The following is a 20,432-nucleotide window of genomic DNA, read 5'->3' on the forward strand; positions in this document are numbered from 1 at the left end:
CTAGGTGAAGTCCTGCCACTAGGGTTTCTCATTCTCTCTCTCTTCACACCTGTGCCTTGGGCGTGGGAAACACACACACCTCATCACACTCACTCTCATCATTCATTCCTGTTGTTTGATTGTCCAGTCTATTCATGTTTGCTGCCTTCTAGATTCGCCGAGGTCGGCTCAAACTTGCTAGGGAGGTATGCAGTGTCCCAGAACATGCAGACTACTACTCCTATTATGCCCATTTCTATTGCTGTGTCAATGCCTGTTCTGGTAAGGGTTTGCACTGCAACTGCTGCTGGTTTTCCCCTAGTATTCTCTGGTATTGTGCATTTTCATGTGTATTCTCATGTGTTCCTGTGTATTACAGTGTACAGTGGTATGCAAGGCTGTTGATCACGTGACCTGTAACCATGGTTCCTCCAATGGCCGACTAGCTCTGGCCAGGAGCAACCATGTGACCTCCCACTTCCTGCTGACAAGTCAGTTGAGCCCCTGCTTCCAAGCAAGGAGGTTGTGTGGTTCTATCCTCTCCCACAGAAGAGTGACTAAGTCTGCTGCTATATACAAGTCTTCGGCTGTATCTGCCTGCTCAAGTGACCGGATTCTTCTCTCTCATCTGGGTGTCATTCCGTTATCTCTCCTCATCGCTGCAAGGATTCACAGCAAGTATTATTCTCAAGCTAATCCACCCAGCAACGCTATTTCTCTCATACTCCTACTCCCATCATCCGGCACGTATTCTCACAGCCTATGCAGCACCACTCCTGCTTTATTTGTCCAAGCCTGCTATATACCCGGTTGCATCCGGACAGAACTGTTGCTACTAGTTACCTCATCTATAATAAAACCGCTGTTACTGAACCCTGGCATTGGTGTCCACTAACTGGTGCCCTGACTAGGTGCAGCGAAGAATCGCATGCCCATCATCACCCGCAGATTCCACAGACCGGCCCTACAGCTGTGCCGCCCTCAGGCCTATACTGTGACAAGTATAACCCCTGCAGCTGCCCCGGTCATTGCCCGCTCATAACACCAGCACTGCGGAAGTGGCCCCCAGGGGCCAGGGCATCGCACTCTCTTTTTCAAATGTCTTTTTTACAATTTTTTTCCCGTCACACATAAAGTTATATATTAGTTGAGATGGGAATACTCCTCTAATGACACAACCTCTTTATGCGGTTGTATTCACATCTGCTAGTTCTCTTAACTAGCCCTCAGCAAATTGTTTAGCATGATTTATCTTTTAGCCAATTCATTCATCCATCAAATACAAACAACAAATGTATTTACTTGTCAATCTCTTAAACTGGGCTGCTGAACTTGGATAAAGCCCTAAGGCTATGTGGAAAACATGGATATAGTCATTGGCTGTGTCCATGTTTTCCAGACAACCTTAGAGCTTTATCCAAGTTCAGCAGCCCCAGCTAACCAAATACCGAACGTTCGGGTTGGGATCGAACCCGAACCCGGTTCACTCATCTCTAGTGAAAATGATGATGGATGATGGATGGTGGATGATGGAGGACGATGATGATGATGATGATGATAACAGCTACTTTTTTGCAAAAACAGCACCACCACTGTCCTCAGGTTGTGTGTGGTATTACAATTCAGCTTTATTTACTTCAATGGAACTAAGGTGCAAAACCCACAATCAAATTTAGGACAGGACAGGTGCTGTTTGTAGAAGAAAGTGGAAATGCTTTTCTAAGCCTGTACATCCCCTTTAAATTCACTAATAGCAACCTTAAAGGATGCCGAATGGTGATCCTATATGTAAATCAGTAGCACAATTTCTATCTGGGCTAGCTCATTGTGATGATGGAGCAGGTAGTTTCTAGCGTGCATATAATAGGAAAGCAAATACATGGAAATGATATCAGAAATTTTATCAAATTAATTATTAATATTATATTCCTCTCATTTTGCAGTGAATGTGCAGTACATTCTAGCATGTTTGTCCAGGGGTCAGCACTGCTGCATTCTGGGAGTATTATTCAGACCTCTCTGCTTCTCATAAGACAGGGATTAGTGTCACAAATCTCAGACCAGCAATACAATCCAGGGAATCCTCCTCAGACTATGAGATTCTCTGATTTCATTCATCAGCTGAACACAACAAGCCAGCTAAAGGCAGATTCCCACAGGGACACGATGAGTGGAACAGATGTGACTCCTATATATCTGGGGCACTCAGGGCGCTGACATAGCTGTGTGTGAGAGGGGTTCCAGCGCCACATACATGTTTGCATAGATACAGCTTTATGTTAGAGTGTAGTCAGTGTCATCCACTTCTCTTACAATGTATACAAAATACATCCCACATATACCCACAGACTGTTGGGTACACATCAGTGTGGATGGGCAGAATGAAGAGAGTCTAAGGTAATATAAGAAGGAGATGGATTGTTTCATTGTGAATAAGTCATATTGACTTGTTACGGTAAGGCCTGTGCCTTACTGCTAGTGACTATGTAGTCTTTGAGGGGGAGACTTGTCAACACTTGTACAAAGGAACAATGGAATAATTACTTATAGCAACTTGAATCCGACAGGGTAATTGGGGAAGGGGGCCTAATTTAAGACCCACATACAGTACCAATATGTCGGTCTTTATAAATGTCCCCCAATGTGTGCAAATGCAATGAAGTTCCCCAGCATGGATTGCGCAGCACACTTAGAAATACAACCCCACTGGGACTGAAAGAGAAACACTGAGCTGAGCGTTTCTCCCACCTCATTCTAGCAAATGGTGGGGGACCTGACTGATCAAAACTTTTGACATGTGTCTATGACATTCGAAACACTTTGTAAGTGACAGTGACACTTTAAATAACTTGAAATTTGCTGATTTAGATTTAGGGAGTTATCTGTCACTGAAAAGTGTTAAAGAGCTCAAGCTGGCTTAAAAAATAAAAAGTGATAATATACAGCCTAATCTGCTCTGCTGCCAATCCAGTGATGCTGTAGCCCTGCTGCTCAGCACCTTTGGTAAATGGTTCCATAGTCAGGAAGTGCTGTAGCAGTGACCACTTTAGCTCTGGCTCAGGGGAAGACAGTATGGATAGAGAAATAATGCTAAGGCTATGTTCACACTACGTGTAAGTACTGCCTGTGAGGTTAACGAGGGGACGGCATGAGCGGCAAGACGTAGCGCCGCTGCCGCTCCTCCCCTTCCCTCCTTCCCTCCTCCTCCCCACGTCCCGGCTTACGGTGTGGACTGGGGCGTTGCCTCTGCCGTGGATGCCGTGGGTGCCATGGGTGCGGGACGGAGCTGACCTGATGCTGACTGGCGATGGGGCTCGGATGCTGCGGCGCTGTTGGCGGTGGCTCCGGAGTTGGGCTCAGCGGAGCGGGCAGAGGGAGAGCCGGTCAACGTCACGCTAGGTCACGTGACTCGCGCAGTGCCGCTGGGAGGAGAAGGCATGCCAAGCAGCTCGTAGAGCTGCCACCGGAGTTCATGGGAGAGAGCTGATGTGACGGACTGGGACCTCGACATTAGAGGATACCAGGTCAGACATGGCCATGCCAGAAGTATAGTGGCCATGCCAGAAGTACAGTGGCCCTCAGCTTTGCAGAGGGAGTCTCTGCCCATTTGCGGTGCTGGCCGGGGATTGATTGCTCAGGTCTTCAGAGCCACCTGACCTCGTCATATAAAGCAGCTGACTGCACTCTTCATGAGGTGCAGCGCTACCAGGTTCCCCTATTCACTCGGTGCATGCAAGACAAGACTCATTGTGATAAGAAGGCTACCTCTTGTTACCTGACCTACAACTGGGAACAGTTTCACAGGTTTTTCCCTAAAAAGAGCTTTGGGAAACCAGTGTGAGGCAAGAATCCAGGAAAGCTACAATTTAAAACATGCAACCTGAACTGTGAGTAAATTTTGAACCATAAAAGGGAAGGATGGGAACAGACTGTGGGCGGTGGACTGAGTACGCCCTCCCTGTTGTTTGAGCTGCAACAAGGTCTTGCTTTAACTGGGTGGTTATTGAACTGAGATGAATATTTTACATTTCCCTGTCCTTCTGTCCTTCTTTCCCTCTCCAGCTACGGGATGTTTTAGTCCCCCCCCTCAGCAAAGAGGAACAAAATCGCTGCGGGAGAAGGGCAGATATAAGTCTGCTATTGGAAAGAAGGAAGATTCGGCAGTCTGATATGAACTATCACAGTATCTGAATAAGTCATCACGGCCCTATGCAAGGACCTTACTTACTGCGAATATCACTTATTCCCTTCTCTCTGATTCCGCCTATGTAAAGTGATATAAGCGCTCCATCTATATGTATATTTAATGTTTTGGCTTATGTATGTATTCAGTTATTGGGTGGACATATATATAACATGCCAGCTAAGGTAGCCAAGGATAGGAATGATGGAAACAGAATGGAGAAATTCCTTAAAACATCCCCGGTCTCCAAAAAGGGCGGGTCTAGGGACAGGCTGTCTCTTGCCCCGATGGAGGGCTCACCCGGAGCCAGCTTTTTGGCCGGTAGCGGGCCGCCCAGCAGGGAGGAGATGGAGTCAGGCGGTTCCACTCCACAACCGGAATTATTGGATATTCTGAAAGAGGTGCAAAACTGCACCAAGGCTATTTCCACACTCTCCACGCATACTGCCCAAATCTCCACTGATATTATGTTGATTAGAGATGATCTGAATAAGGTTAGGGATAGGGTAGTGCTTATGGAAAAGGAAATTCCTGTTATAGATGAGACAACCCAATCCATTAAAAAAGATCTGGAGTTTCTGAAGAAAGAAAATACTGAGATCAGGGGCAAGCTGCAAGAGTTAGAGGATAGATCAAGGAGGAACAATCTTAGGATAGTGGGGCTCCCAGAGGGTACAGAAGGCGATTGTCCAGTAGAATTCTGTTGTAAGTGGCTAAAAGATATAATGGCCGGTTTTGAGTTGTCAGCTCTGTTCGGTATTGAGAGGGCACACCGAGTCCCGTTGAGAGCGCCCCCCCCTGGGTCCCCCCCACGTACATTAATATTGAAAGTGTTTGGATCAGGGGATAGGGACCTGATACTAAAACAAGCCCGAGGGATGAGGGATTTGACATATAACGGTAGTAAGGTCTCAATATTTCCAGACTTTTCCAGGTTGACTCAGATGCAACGGGCTAGCTTTGGTGGAGTTAAGAAGAGATTGCATCAGGCCGAAATCGGTTTTTCCCTTCTCTTTCCTGCCAGACTGAGGATTCTTTATAAGAATAAAGCTATATTTTTCACTAACTCACAGGAGGCCTCGGCCTGGCTCGAGAGAGAAGGGTTATAAATTATAAGAATGGTCTGTGGGGCTGCTGGCACCTATTTTCTTAATTTTGTCGGTGTCCGTGGGGGGGGGGGGGGGTGGGGAGGGACGGGAGGCGGAGGGAAGTGGTAATATGCAAGGTTTGAGGCCGCTGTATTGGATTCAGGGGCCAGGTGGGGGAGGGGGGAGGGGTGGGGTAGGGGGGGGTGGATTGGGGTGGAGGGAGGGGGAGGGGGGGAGGGCTCGGCCAGGAAAGGAGGGAGGAAAAATGATTTTTTTTTTTTTTTTTTTTTTGTGTGCAAATAGATGGTGAGAGTTATTGTATGGAACGTTAGAGGTTTGAATGACCGTCTTAAAAGAACGAATGTATTTATGGGTCTTTCCAAATACCTACCTGCAATAATTGGGTTACTGGAAACCCATCTTACTAAAGCAACGGCGGCCTGTATTGGTAAAAGGTGGGCTTCCAGAGCGTTTCACTCTTATGGTTCTGTTTATTCATCAGGAGTGTCGGTGTTGATACATGATAAGATAGATTTTGTAGTCAAACAGGTCCACTCCGACCCAAGGGGTCGGTTTGTTTTTCTGTGGGGTGATTTGGAGGGGGTTAGCACAGTGTTGGCTTTTATTTATATACCCCCGCCTTTCTCCACAGACGTCCTGGTGGAACTACTACAGTTTGTGAGTGGGAAGAAATATTCTAATCTTTTTATTAATGGGAACTTTAACTGTACGATGGAGCCTAGAGATAGGAGATCGCATAATGATAGTCGCCAAGGGATAAGCTCCCCCTTGTGGAGGTTTTGTGCGGAGACTGGGTTGTGCGATGCATGGAGGGTCCTGCACCCCTTTGCTAATATTTTTTCATGTTTTAGTGCGTCGCACAACTCAGCCTCACGGATAGATCTTCTCCTATGCAATCAGGCTGGGCTCAGGAGTGTATCTAAGGTTAGCTATGCTCCCAGGGTTCTATCAGATCACTCACCGTTGGTGTGGGTAATCAAGAGCAAAGAGGAGAGTAGGACTGGTAGATTCTTTAGATTAAACCCCCACTGGCTCCAGTTGTTGGAAAATAAGGAAGGGGTGGCAAGAGAAATTATACAGTTTTTGGAACATAATCTGGGTTCGGCATCCATTCAATGTGTTTGGGACACCCTAAAGGCCTTTATAAGGGGTATCTATATTAAGGAGATCTCTGTTAAAAAAAGAGGCTTTAAGAAAGAGGAGGAAGAATTGCTACGAAATATTGATACAGCTAAGTTAGCATACTCAGAGGTAGGAAGTGATGATACATTAGCTCAGTTAAAATATGCGGAGGAGAAATATGCTATTTACTCCAAACAGAAGGCAAACAGTAGGCTGTTATTCTATGATCAGAGATCCTATGCTGAGGGGAATAGACCAGGCAAAATTCTTGCTAATGTCATCCGTAGCCAGAGGGAATCCCAAGATATTAAAGTAATTAGAGGTATGGATGGGTTATTGTACCACTCACAAGAGCAGATTGGGAATGAATTTAAGAACTTCTTCGCCTCCCTCTATACCTCCTCGAATCCTGATTTGGGGAGTCTGCACTCGGACTTCCTTGGGCAGATTAACCTACCTAGGATCTCCACGGTTCAAAGTACACTCATGGACTCCCCCATCAGGTTGGGAGAGCTAGAGGAAGCCCTCTGCTCAATTAAAGGCAATACGGCCCCGGGTCCAGATGGACTGCCCTATGATATATATAGATGTCATTCTAATATTCTTTTACCATTTCTGCTGCGGGTTCTCAATGAATCCTGTATACAGGGGTTTTTGCCAGCGTCCATGGAAGAAGCCAATATTATCCTTATTAAAAAGAAGGGTAAAGTAAACACTGAGATGGAAGCCTACCGCCCCATCTCATTGCTGAATACCGACTACAAAATATTTGCTAAGGTACTGGCAATGAGATTGGGGAAAGTAATGGAAGCTATTATTGCAGACGACCAAAGCGGCTTTATGCCGGGTAGGAGTGTCCATCATAATATTAAAAGAGCCTTCCTGAATATGCAAGTTAAGGGAGAGGGTACCAGGGCGCTGCTGGGGCTTGACGCGACCAAAGCTTTTGACCGCGTGGAGTGGCCCTATTTGTGGAGGGTCATGGAAGGTTTCGGTATCGGTAACATCTTCTCAGGTATGGTCAAATTGTTGTATAGGAACCCCAGAGCCTCAGTTAGTGTTAATGGTATCCCCTCCCCGTCATTTATAATTTCAAGAGGAACTAGACAAGGCTGCCCCCTTTCACCATTATTATTTTGTTTATATATAGAGCCCATGGCAGAGTGGATTAGGCAGCACTGCCCATTTAAGGGTTTTGGAGTGAGGGGATGTGAAGAAAAAATCCTCTTGTACGCCGATGACCTGCTCCTGTTTGTCTCCAGCCCCGAGAGTTGCTTACCGTTAGTGATTGCCGACTTTCAGAAGCTTGGGTCGTTTACGGGGCTGGAGATAAACTGGACCAAGTCGTCGGTGTTACCATTGAACGGGGCCGTAATAGGGGGAATAGGCAATTTAAAGATTCTTGCGGAGGGGGAGGGATTGGAGTATCTTGGGGTGGTTCTGACACCCTCACCAGAGCAGTATGTAGAATATAATCTGAAGCCTGCTGTGAAGAAGGTTCAAGACAAGATAAGTGTATGGGGGAAGCTGCCTCTCTCTATGTCAGCAAGACTTTCGCTAATAAAGATGGTTGTTCTTCCCCAGATCGGTTTCTTCTTGGCCGCTGCTCCCTCCTGGATCAGGGATAAATGGTTCCGGGGGATCGAGCGGATCTTGAATGGGTTGATCTGGGGAAGAAAGAGGGTGAGATTGAAGTATCTACACTTTTGCCCCCCCATGAAGAAGGGAGGGTTTGGGCTTCCAGACTTCAGATTATATTACTTATCCTACCAGCTGGGATTTTTGCTGACATATAAGGATGTCCTTGGGTGGAACGGAGGTAATGAGAGAAACATATTTACCAAATTAGAGTCGGGTGGGATTCGGATGAGTGCTTCGAATAAAGACTGGTTCGGAAATCAATGTAGTAAAGTTTGGAAAGAAATAAAAAGGATATGTAAGGTTAGGGGGAGTTTAGAATGCACTGATTTATGGGAGAATACGTATTTGACAGAATTTGCCAAAATTACCTCACAAGGGTACTGGAAAAAGTTACACTATGTTAAAGTAAAAGATTTTTTTGTAGATGGGGCACTAAAAGATATAGGTTCACTGTCCTTAGGGGGAGGGAATGAATGGGGACATAGATTCTGATATTTGCAACTAAAAAATGCACATGATAAAACACCGGATAAAAGTTTATTTTTTGTTTATTATAATGATGGAATTCATGATATAATGGGAATACGTGGGGTTAAACACATAGTTTCTAAGATATATAAGATTTTACTAACACAAAAATACAGTTTAATAAAGGAGGGTTATAAGAAATATTGGGAGAGGGATCTTGGACCACTGACCATTGAAGAATGGGATAGTATCGTTAGCAGTGTAGCTAAGGTTTCCACGAATCTAGAGCATAACCTTACCCAATTTAAAGTTATTCACAGGATTCATTACACTCCGGTTTTTATGGAAAGGATCGGTATTAGGGACAACTCTTGCTGTTGTAAATGTAGGATGGAGGGTGCAGGGTTGTTGCATCTGCTATGGACATGCCCAGTCATAGGGGAATTCTGGTCAGAGGTTAATGAAGAGTTAAATAATAGAGGTATTTATGAAGGGGACATCCCAATCTTGCTAGGAGTCCTTGGGGATGCCGGTGGCCGGGGAGAGCGCAGCAGCTTGATTAGCTCCGTGCTGTTTCTGGCCAGGCTGACTATCCTCAGGAACTGGATTAACGATAAAAAACCTACTAGAGATGAATGGTTAAATTTAGTTAATAGAGCTAAGATGTTTGAAGTGTGGAGTAAAAAGACAAAACTGGTGAAGAAGTGGGATGTATGGTAGGGCCCGTTGTGGTTCGTTTTTTTTTTTTTTGTTTTTTTTTTCTTTCCCTGCTTTCCTGGCCGGGGTCTGGGTGGGAGGGAGGGTTTTGAGTGGGTGTGATCCTTTGGGGATAGAATTGCTAATCGCTTAACAATGAATATTGATTTTGAGCCAGAGGGTCATGTTGACCAATGGAATGTATGGCAATTCTTGTATGTTGGATATCTTTTTTTATATATTAAATGAAAAAGAAATAAAGAATTTAAAAAAAGTACTGCCTGTGAACACTGCCTATTGATCTATGGGATCCCGGCCAGAGCGTATACACATTGTATATGCTCCAGCCAGGATCCCATGCGGTGTCGCAAATAACTGACATGTCAGTTTTCTGCTTGAGCAATTCAATGAAGCCTCCGTATCGGCTGCAGGCACGTTCTTTTTTCACAATTGATTTGCGGGCACATGCAGCTGTGCCTGCAAATCAATTAGCCATTCACTCCAATGCAATGTGCAGCCGCGCTGCACATTGCATTGTGTGAACAGCTGATGTTTCCGGACGCTGTTCACTGAAATAATTGACAGGCACATTATTCTAACGCCTGTTCCAAAGATCGGGCGTTAGAATAACGATGTGAGAACACAGCAGGCGGCATTGCATTGATTTCAGTGCAATGCCGCCCCTGCAGTAAAGAACGGACGCTGAGGCAATTGCAATAAGCGTCCGTTCTTTACTTGAAAAAAACATTGTGTGAACCTAGCCATAGAAGCGAGCGGCTCCGGCCATTTGCTTCATTGTGTGCTGTGGGAGGTTCTGATGCGGGGGCGCGCGCTGATGCGCCCACATCAGAACCCTGCGGCCAGAAAGATCATCCAGCTGGTACTTAAGTCCGGGCAGAGATCGGTCGTTCACGTAATGTGAACATAGCCTAAAGAAGTAACGGTGGAGCAGGGGAAGGGGTTAGAACTGTGAATAGTTAGTGAATGAGGTAAAAAAAATCTTGTTTATCTTTTGGATTAACTTTTTTCTTACCAGTCTGTTAAAAATCTTTGGACCTGTCTCAGGAAGTGATCAGATCCTGATCGATAAGTAGACCATGCAGGTAGAGTAGCTCACTGCTGTACACTCGTCTCCCTGCACTATGCATTATGGACCTGTCTCTGACTGACAAAAACTTTTTATATGTCTCTAAGCCATATCAAAAGTTTTTATCATTGACAGGTACACTTTAAGATATAGAAAAGCTCCAAAAACACTAAACTTCAGAAAGGAAAATTTTTATCAGCCAAGAGCAAACCTTGATTGGATAAATTGGTACAACAGCCTCAAAAATAAAAGTACACAAACTAAATGGGACATTTTAAAAGCCTCTTAAATAGGCCCTGTGAACGATATATATGTTATGGGAACAAAAACATTAAAATAGAAGAAAACCAATGTGGTTATATAAAACTGTAAGGGGAGCAATAATAATGATGAAAAGAACATACTGAAACAACAAAGTAGCAAAAAGGCATTAACTATAAAAAAGAGAGAGAAAGAGAGAGAAAGAGAGAGAAATAAGTAGTGTAAAAGACAAATGCACTTCTCAGACTGTCCTCTAGAGGCCGTTTTTTACATCTTGGAGGTGCTCTTTTCCAAAATAGGAACTTTTGGCCTTGATATCTCTGCCTCAAGCTTCTATAAAACATAAAATCTTCCTCTCTGGTATAATTTCTGTCCAGTTTGTATTGTTCTATTATTTTGTGTTTTATGAAACTTAAAGAGGTCAACTGGGAAAAATTTACTTTTCCCCTAGCCACGGGATAAGTGAAAAGTAAGAGATCGGGAGGTGGGGGGGGGGGGGGGGGGGGCTCCACCCTCCGTACCCCCCCCCCCCCCCAATGATCTCTGTATCGGCCCCCGGCTTCTTTGTTATGAATACAGTTGCCAGTACGGTATGTGACCCATGGTTCTATTCATTCCTATGGAGCCACTGAATACATAGGATACAATTAAAAAATTTGCAGATGACTTTAAACTGCATAAAGTAATCAATAAAGGGGAGGATAATACAATATTACACAGAGATACGTGGAAGCTGGAAGCTTGGGCAAAGAAGTGGCAAATGATGTTTAATGTCGATAAATGTACAGTAAGTTTATGCAGTTGGGCAGAGGAAACAAAATGTACAACTATGTACTGTATAGAAAAAAACTGGGTAACTGCTACACAAAAAGTCTTGAGGATATTGATGGATAGTGGTCTCAACATTACTGCTGCCAACTTGCCAAGGCAAATAAAATGATAGGATTCATAGGGTTGTAATGGCCCTCAATAGGACTGGCAGTGTGCAACTCTATTACCTTGGCGTATTACACTAGTGTCTTTTCAAAGGGGGGGGGGAGGGTTGTATGGTGGCATTGATCATGTCTGGTGTGGCAGTGTTATCCAGTCACAGTATGGTGGTATTGGTCAGGTCTGGTGTGGCGGTGTTATCCAGTCACAGTATGGCAGTATTGTTAAGGTCTGGCAGTGTTAAATGTGACGCCTGGAGCTGTAACCTACCAATCTACCAATACTGAGGTGAGAATTCCTTCAGCCTATAGGCAATCTGCCCAAGAAAATCATGATGCCAATTGGTGAGTTGATAGGGGTCTTCAGGTTTAGTGCCTAGGGCAGCAGCTGTTAATATGGCCCTGGTCTAATGTGTTACAGAACATCTATACAGGTCTCCTGTAAAAGTCTGGACTCCTTGCTCCTGTAGGTACACAACACTTAGTGAGTGTCGATAAAACACTGTACAGTACATTTGCCTATATTGCATACAGCACTGTACATCTCTGCTCACTTTACTTTTTCTGGGTCTGGGAAACAAGTGAGTGAGTATTTCTGATGCTGAAATACTTGTACTGAATGCATTGCTGATCATTTTAAAATTCACAGGGGGTACAAAAGCATAAGTGAGCTGCAAAGTTTTCAGTACCCCAACAAGTCCCACCAAGAGGCTTCATGATATGGTGCCACTGCACTTATCACGGCACTTGCTACATCTAATAATAACCTCTATACAAAACATTAGACCACACATTGAATATTATGTACCAGCCATGGCTGAACTGGAGCGGGTGCAGAGGAGGGCGACCAAAGCAACTTAAGGAATGGGTGGGTTACAGCACCAAGACGGGTTATCAAGCTTAGGGTCCTATTCCACGGGCCGAGGAGGGCCCGATCAATGATGTACACGAGCGCCAATCTGCTAGATCGGTGCTCGTTTACTGGGCCTATTCCACAGCCTGATAATCGTTAGCGAGGGCTGCAGGGACATCGTTACCGATGTCCTTGCAGCCCTTGCAGCATACATTACCTAGCAGGGCTTCTCCTCCACTCCGTCTTCCTCTCCGGGTCCCGCGGCGCAGCATCAACTCCGGAGTGGCCTGACTGAGCTGTTAGACCGCTCAGCCAATCACTGGCCGCTGCAGTCCCAGACAGTGATTGGCTAAGCGGTCTGACAGCTCAGTCAGGCCACACCGAAGCTGATGCTGCGCAGTTGGACCCGGGGAGGAAGACAGAGCAGAGGAGAAGTCCTGCTAGGTAATGTATGGTGCTTCTCAAATCATCGGTCGCCCGATGCAGCATACAGCAATGCGTGGTGGGTGACCGATGATATTAGGTTTGGGCCTAAATAGGCAATCAGCCGATGATCGTTTTTTCTATTCCACCAAATGATAATTGGCCGAATCAGGCCGATTCGGCTGATTATCGCTCTGTGGAATAGGCCCCTTAGGTTTATTTAGTTTGAAAGAAACAAACAAACAAATAAACAAAAAAATGTCGATCTGATCACAATGTACAAATGTATGACAGTACAGAGATCTTTTTAGTGATCCTGTAGCAAGGGGGCATAATCTACATCACAATTATCACAGATGGGGATTCTTTACTGTAAGAGGAGTGAGATTATGGAAATCCAAGAGGATTCTGGACGCTTCTCTTAAAAAGTATTATATCACAAGTTATGGCTACTTCATTTTTGGAGTTGGGATTTTGATCCAGTGATTTAATCTGACTGCTAAATTTGGAATCAAGAAGGAGTTTTCCCCTGGAATGGTAAAATTGGCATTTGCCTCACGAGAATTTTTACTTTTCTCTGGATCAACACAATAGTCATTATTCCTTGGAGTTGTGACTTTTGTCAATCTTATCAACTTACCTAACTTCAGCCTTTAAGAGTTTGGACAAGGTGATAAAAAACTGTGCCACTCCTGCTCATAGGTTGAGTCTGGTATTACAACTCATTTTTATTGATGTAAATGGGACTGAACTGCAAACCACACAAAACCTGTGGAGAAGTATGGTTCTGATTTAGACCAAACATCCTGGAAGTGTCCCTTTTAAAGTACTGTACACATCATTTAACTTAATAGGTTCTGACTGGATTAGAATTACTTGAGCTTTGGGAGCTGTTGGTCTCTGACTATCATAGGTCAAAGATGCGTAGCCCTGGCTGTATCTAAAAAATTTCATGCTCTTCAGGCTGTGACCATCATTATTATCAGAGAATCAGCTCCAATGTCCCTTGCTCCATTTCCCTTGTACTTAGTCTAATTATTTCTAATCATCTATCGACTTTTAGTTACAAAATAGAACAATGCAAAAAAACATGTAATGAATAGGAAATAGAATCTGTGCAAAGATACAATATTGTTACATGACTGCTAATAAGTACAGAGATCATCAGTCAGCCTCTGAATAGCGTGGAGACATGGCTCTGCATTTTTCCGTGATTTGCATGAAATTGTAGCTGGTTTTGTACAAATCATAGTCAATTAATGGTCTATTAGTTCTGCTGGTGGGCCCTAGGCAGTCCGATAAATGGAAGGACATAGTTCAAGTGTCTAAGACAGCACAGAGTATTTCAGGAGTCATTTTTATAGGTCCCACAGTGAGCTGTGCTTTCATGTGATGATGTGTAGTGTCAAGACATGGGGAAGTGAATAGAGCCCAGTAGGAAGTACTGTAGAAGGAGCAAAGTGTGCTGGAAACAAGGTTCTTCTATCCAACATTGTCTACATTATCTATTGTGTTTGAGCCTCCAATGAAATAGTTAACACGAGAGAGATGAGGAATATGCATAGTGTTTTCAAGTGCAGTGCATCCTGGTATTAGCATAAATTATCAGCAGCTAAGTACGCGCGGTGTCAGAGGCCGGATAAATCTGAGACTCGAGAAGAGACATCGAGCTGTAATGATAACACTTTCTGTAAATGTGAAGCAGGAGCTGGAGGAAATCTCACAAATCCAAAGATGACACTGGGCAGAAATAGGAGGCAGACAGGGAAAAAAACGACTTATTCCAAAGAAAAGCAAGAATTCTCTATGTGTCAATTAAAGCAGCAGCCTGCCATTGTGCTGTATGTGCAGAAATAGAAGAATCAGGAAGGTACAGCTTCTTATCATTGTGCACATATAAGCAATGGCACACAGGTGGCTGCCCCCAGGTGTGATAGCTACTTCAATGCAGTGTGAGTGGTTAGAATCCATAATACCATACTAAATATATACTCTCTTGGATAGGCATAGGTGTATATAATACCTTTACGTTTAATCTGTCATTGAAGGCCAATTTTCTGACTTGTGCTGGTTGAAAAAAAGAGACTAAACACAGGAATCCCAGCCAGTACAGAGAGTCACGGCTCAATGTGTCCATCAGTCACATGACTGCACTCTCTCTCTGTCAGCCGGGGATACACAGGACCTCCTGTTTTCTGACTGTTTCCTGTTTTCGAGAGAAAAAGAGTCAGAACACAGGAAGTGCCGCGTTTTCCAGGATAACTAAAAAAAAAAAAAGCTTCATATCACATGTACTGTTGTTTTAGATTTTGAAAGTTATAATGACAGTGACACTTTCAAGTCACCTTTTCTTATATGGTTAGGGCGAGACTGCAACTTTTTGTAGCTCCACAGGTTGGAGAACACTGCTCCAGCATCTCTGCACCTTTTAAGGATAAAATCTCTATACCTGCAGCCACCATAGGGCTTCCTATAATATTGGTTATTATAAAGTACACAATTAAGTAAATGTATTGCTTATCTATATTTTTTTAATACTGATAATAGCCATTTTTGTCTCACCTGGTACTATTTTCTGATTGTAAATTGTATTTCATTGTTTGTGCATTATTATGGTGGCAATCATCTGGCCTGACGTGTTTTCAAAAGCATTTAGACATATGTTTTACAGCAATCCCTGTGGACATGACACCCTATTTACATGAATGGGGGCATTTTCTAGGCATGGTCTGTGACCTTTCAATTATTTTGTGCAGCCGCATGGAACACCGACTAGTGTATACAAAGTGTATAGACTATGACCGCTGTTTCATACAAACTGCGACAAGAGCTGATGTTTACTGTAAAAATACGTAGTGTGGGCGTGACCTAAAAGTTAATGTTCATTATAGGTTTTCCTCTTGGATGATAACCAATATGGCTACCATCTTATGTTTCCCAAACTTCTCTGATCACCCACTACAGGACAAGGCCTTTCCGGGACTGTAGAGGTGGCCATATGTCTTGTTGCAACAGATCTTTCTGTAAAATGGTTAACGCTTTACATTTTTATAGTAGAGGATGATTCAGGAGTGATTACTTTTTTTATTTCTCTCGGTTAAATGCTCTTCAATGTAGCCTTTACCGTAAAATGGTGGTTACAGACTGATGCTTGTGCTTCCTTGAAGATTATAGAAAACAATTACAGATACCCCTAAGGCTTTCCCCATGAGAGCGGAGCGCTCCTATTCACGGGCCGTAAGTGCCAAACACAGGGGAACGTCTCTTGAAGCCTGCGCTCATTGTTATTCCACCTGAGTGTAAATATTGATGCCGAGGACGTCCTCGCTGTATTCCTTCACTCACAAGTACTTGTCTAGAGATTATTCATAGATAAGACATATCTATAAAGCTAAGCAGTCCCCGTCTCTTAGGGGGATCACTGCTACAGACAGACCCTCAGAGGAGATGGAGGGAGGACACCATCTAACTACCCATAAAGATGAAATCACACTATTCATGGATTTTCTTGATGATAGTTATGACCTAATAGAGCAGAACGGTAATGTAAAGCATGTGGAAATAACAGCTTCTGATGAGATAGGACATGAATTTCTGACTACCTCTGACTGAACTAGACAGTTCAGGTAAACTGGAGTCAAAACAGCATAGTGCATAGAGCAAGTTTTTTTTTTTGTTTTCAACTGCCACTGCAGAAGTGGATCCAAGAAGAAGGAAACGTATAATTCTTCTCTTTATATTTTCCATCCCACTTGAATCCACTTCTGGTTTTGGCACAATAACTGCAGTGTGTGATTCCAGCAAAATAACAGAGCAAGGCTGCTGTGTAAAGTATAGGGGAGGAATAGAACAGCTGACTATGATAAAGCAGAAGATGGATTTCAGGCTACTTTGGACTCCCAATAGACAATGTAGCTAAGCTACAGTCACCGATCATAGAGAAGCTGACAGTCAAGACAGTGAATAACTGTAAAGAATTTGTAAGACCCCAAATACACATTCTGTGTAATTCCTCAAATACAGAAGACACTGATCATCTGTGTTGGGGAGTAACTATAAAGCTATGGTTTACTATGAGCAGTGCTGTCTGAACCATCACTAGACTGACAGCATGGATCAATCACCGGGCAGACAGCAGGATCACAGACAGACACGTTCATAAACACAGCACCATCTTGACATTTTAATAACATGTAATGATGGCCGGGACCTAGTGTTGGGCGGGAAGGCTGTAAAGAGCTGATATTTGATGACACCTTTATAGACATCATTCAATAGTTTTATTATTTGACTACGGGATTGTAAGAACGGAGTCTATACTGGTGGGAGGAAATGTCAGCGCTAATTCTGACCCATATTGTGTAAACTGATCCACATTCAATTATAATGTGTGTGTACAGCCCCGGGCAAAACCTATGGAATCCCCAAATTTAGAAAAAAAAAGCTATCGGCTGCCCATCCCCTGTTTACACAAGGAGATGCAGGGCCGATATCAATAAACTTGAGTAAAAGATGCGATCAGCTGATAAGTGGGTGTTTTCCTGCTCCTCGGTGGAACTTCACTGTCACTTTCACATGGGCCGATTACCAGCATTTCTAGGGACGCTAATTGCGGAATTGGCCTTAAAGGGATATTTCCATCACCTTAACTTTTGTTGGGTGATGGGAAATGAAAACAAAAGCAATTTTGCAAATGCTTTGCAAAATTCTCAGCTATGGGAGTGGTGGCCGGGCTGAGATTCCAGACCTTAGGGAGTAGTTAGTATAGATTTACCCCTCCCAAATCTCCTACTGAGGTCATACAAAGCTCAGGGCTTGGATTGTCCCTCACGATATAGATATATATATATATATATATATATATATATATATATATATATATATATATAGATATAAATATATATCATCAGTGGGAGCCATAGCAGAGCCGAGCTTCCCCATTCCGAACCAGGAACTGAGTTCAGCAGGTGGATATAACCCTTTAAGACTATTTAACTACAGTATATACCACTGTTAGGGTAGTTTCGCACACAGTCATTTTTTGAAAAAAATATTTATTATGGATTTTTTTTCCTTACCCCCCCCCCGCACATATGCTTACATCAAATAATAAATGAAAGCTATGAAAGCTTACATTTAAACATCTCCTGAAGGAACGGGATATACAAAAATGAGAATGCGTAAATGAAATTTAACCGTTGACCAGGCACTCTCTGCTCTCGAGTAGCGAGCACCTGATAAAGTGCTCGAGTCGCCCATTGATTTTAATGGTGCTTGTTACTTGTGACTCCATCAGTAGAATAGGAGAGTGCAGCTCTGCAGTATAAAACAGGCTGTAAATCAGGATCAATACAGTAAAGGAATTAATAACTATTCACAATGGCCCCACTAGCAGAACAATGATTTCAGCTCTGGAGTATACAGGCTCCGTACATGACAAGTAATGCAAAGTATGTACACAGGACTCCACCAGTGGAATAGTGAGTATAATCATGCCATGGGGCCAGGAAGTAATAACTTGGCCTGTCAGAGGATACTCACCTCTAGTGGATCAGTCTAATGCTGCGTTTACACGTAACGATTATTGTGTGAATTTGTGCGATAACGATGTAATCCGAACAATAATCGTACGTGTAAACGCAGCGAACGATCAAACGACGAGCGAGAAATTGTTCATTTTGATCTTTGAACATGTTCTCAAATCCTTGTTGATCGTTCGCAAAAAATTTGCAGATCGTTCCATGTGAACAGTCGTTCGCCAATTTAACCAATGTGTGAGATAGGCTTAAGCGATCGCAAAACGAATTTTCCGTACGATATATTGTACCGTCTAAATGCTGATCGTTATGAAAAAAAAATCGTTACTCCGACATCGTTAATCGTACGATCGGGCCAATTATCGTTTTGTGTAAACGCAGCATAATGCCAAGGATAAGTAATTTATGTACAGAGTGACTACACCTGCAGAATAGTGAAAGCAGCTCAAGATCAGTGCTTCTCAATTCCAGTCCTCAGGCCTCACCAACAGGTCATGTTTTGAGGATTTCCCATACAAAGAACAGCTGTGACAATACCTGATGAACTGACTATAATTATATCACTTGTTAAATACTAATGCTGCATTTACACGGAACGATTATCGTTCGAATTTTCGCTATAATGATCGCATTTGAGCGATAATCGTACAGTGTAAACACAGCAAACGACCAAGCGACGAGCGAAAAATCGTTTATTTTGATCACAAATCATCGTTCATCGTTCGCAGATCGCTTCGTGTAAACAGTCTTTCAAAGATTCACCCTATGTAGAAGATGGGCCTAAGCAATCTTAAAAACAATCGCAATAACGATTTTTCTTACAAATTTTCTTATGATTTTTCTAACGATTTATTCGTCTAAACTCTGATCATTATAAAAACCAAATCGTTGCTTCAAAATCGTTAAACGATCGATTGAGGGAATTATCGTTTCGTGTAAACGCAGCATAAGGAAATCCTCAAAAATGACCTGTTGGTGAGGCCTGAGGACTGGAATTGAGAAGCACTGGTCTAGAGTATAACATGAACGGTATCTTAAAACCAGCATAGGATAAATATTTTAATGTTTATTCAGATAAGTAATGTAATGTGGGTATATATTTGCTTCAGTGTTTAGGAAAATGAATTGTGTATGTAACCTGTAACATGGTGCTCAGAAGTGACGTGGATTTTAATACTGTATTACAACCATAGAGTTAGGATAGTAAGAAACTACTGTGACAGCGCAATTCTTCTTTATGTTTTCTTTTTCTCTTTGTGTAGCGGTCGCTTTAAGACTTTGACTTAGAATAATGCGTCTAATATACTGCGGCTGCCGCTGAGCCTCCTGTGTGCATTGCGTTCTGTTCCTGAGCCCTGTTGATACATTTCATTGGCATCTACAGAAAATTGCGAAATAAAATTACAGTTGCACTTATGGTGTCTCTCACTCATGGTAAATTATCATAAAATGGGGAAAACATAAAAAGCTTTGGAGATGTGGAGCAGATAGGAGCGCCAATGACTGCAGATCTATCACAGGGAGAGCTGGATATTGAAAATTACTAGCCCACAGTCAATCTCCATGCAATCTAGCTTCTTATCATCTCTATGGGCCCCCTTCTATTTATATCCTTTCCAGGGGGTGCAGCATTAGTAATCACTTACCTGGAAAATACATTTACATCCAGGCGTGGGTCTGTGGGTATATGAGTGATTTCTAACATTCAGAATGTTGTAGTTAAAGGATGAGCAAGAGGAAAAAAATAACTGGTCTTTTTAAAAATCTCAAGTCTTTCAGTACTTATCAGCTGCTGAACGTCCTGCAGGAAGTGGTTTATTTATTCCAGTCTGACACAGTGCTCTCTGCTGCCTCCTCTCTTCCTGACAGGATTTGCCTTGAGAGATTTTCTATGGGAAATTTGGGCACTGTCTCAGATTGGAAAGAATACACTACTTCCTGCAGGACATATAGCAGCTGATAAGTACTGGAAGACTTTTTTTATTGTCATTTACAAATCTGTATAACTTTCTGACACCAGTTGATTAAAAAAAAATCTCTGAAGTACTTCTTTATGCAAACCTTTTTACCCTAAGGCCTCATTCACAGGATCCATGCCATGATCCGCCACATGATGACTGGAGGATCGTGGTACGGATTTCCCA

The 20,432-nt window shown here is 43.2% G+C and overlaps 1 protein-coding gene across 1 annotated transcript in view; it reads left to right on the forward strand.

Annotated features, from left to right (window-relative positions):
• Positions 1-20,432, forward strand: part of GRM7 (glutamate metabotropic receptor 7) — a 319,156-nt gene that overhangs the window by 115,350 nt on the left and 183,374 nt on the right. The window lies entirely within an intron of this gene.

Source organism: Dendropsophus ebraccatus, chromosome 4 (assembly GCF_027789765.1).
Source record: "Dendropsophus ebraccatus isolate aDenEbr1 chromosome 4, aDenEbr1.pat, whole genome shotgun sequence".
NCBI classification, from domain to species: Eukaryota; Metazoa; Chordata; class Amphibia; order Anura; family Hylidae; genus Dendropsophus; species Dendropsophus ebraccatus.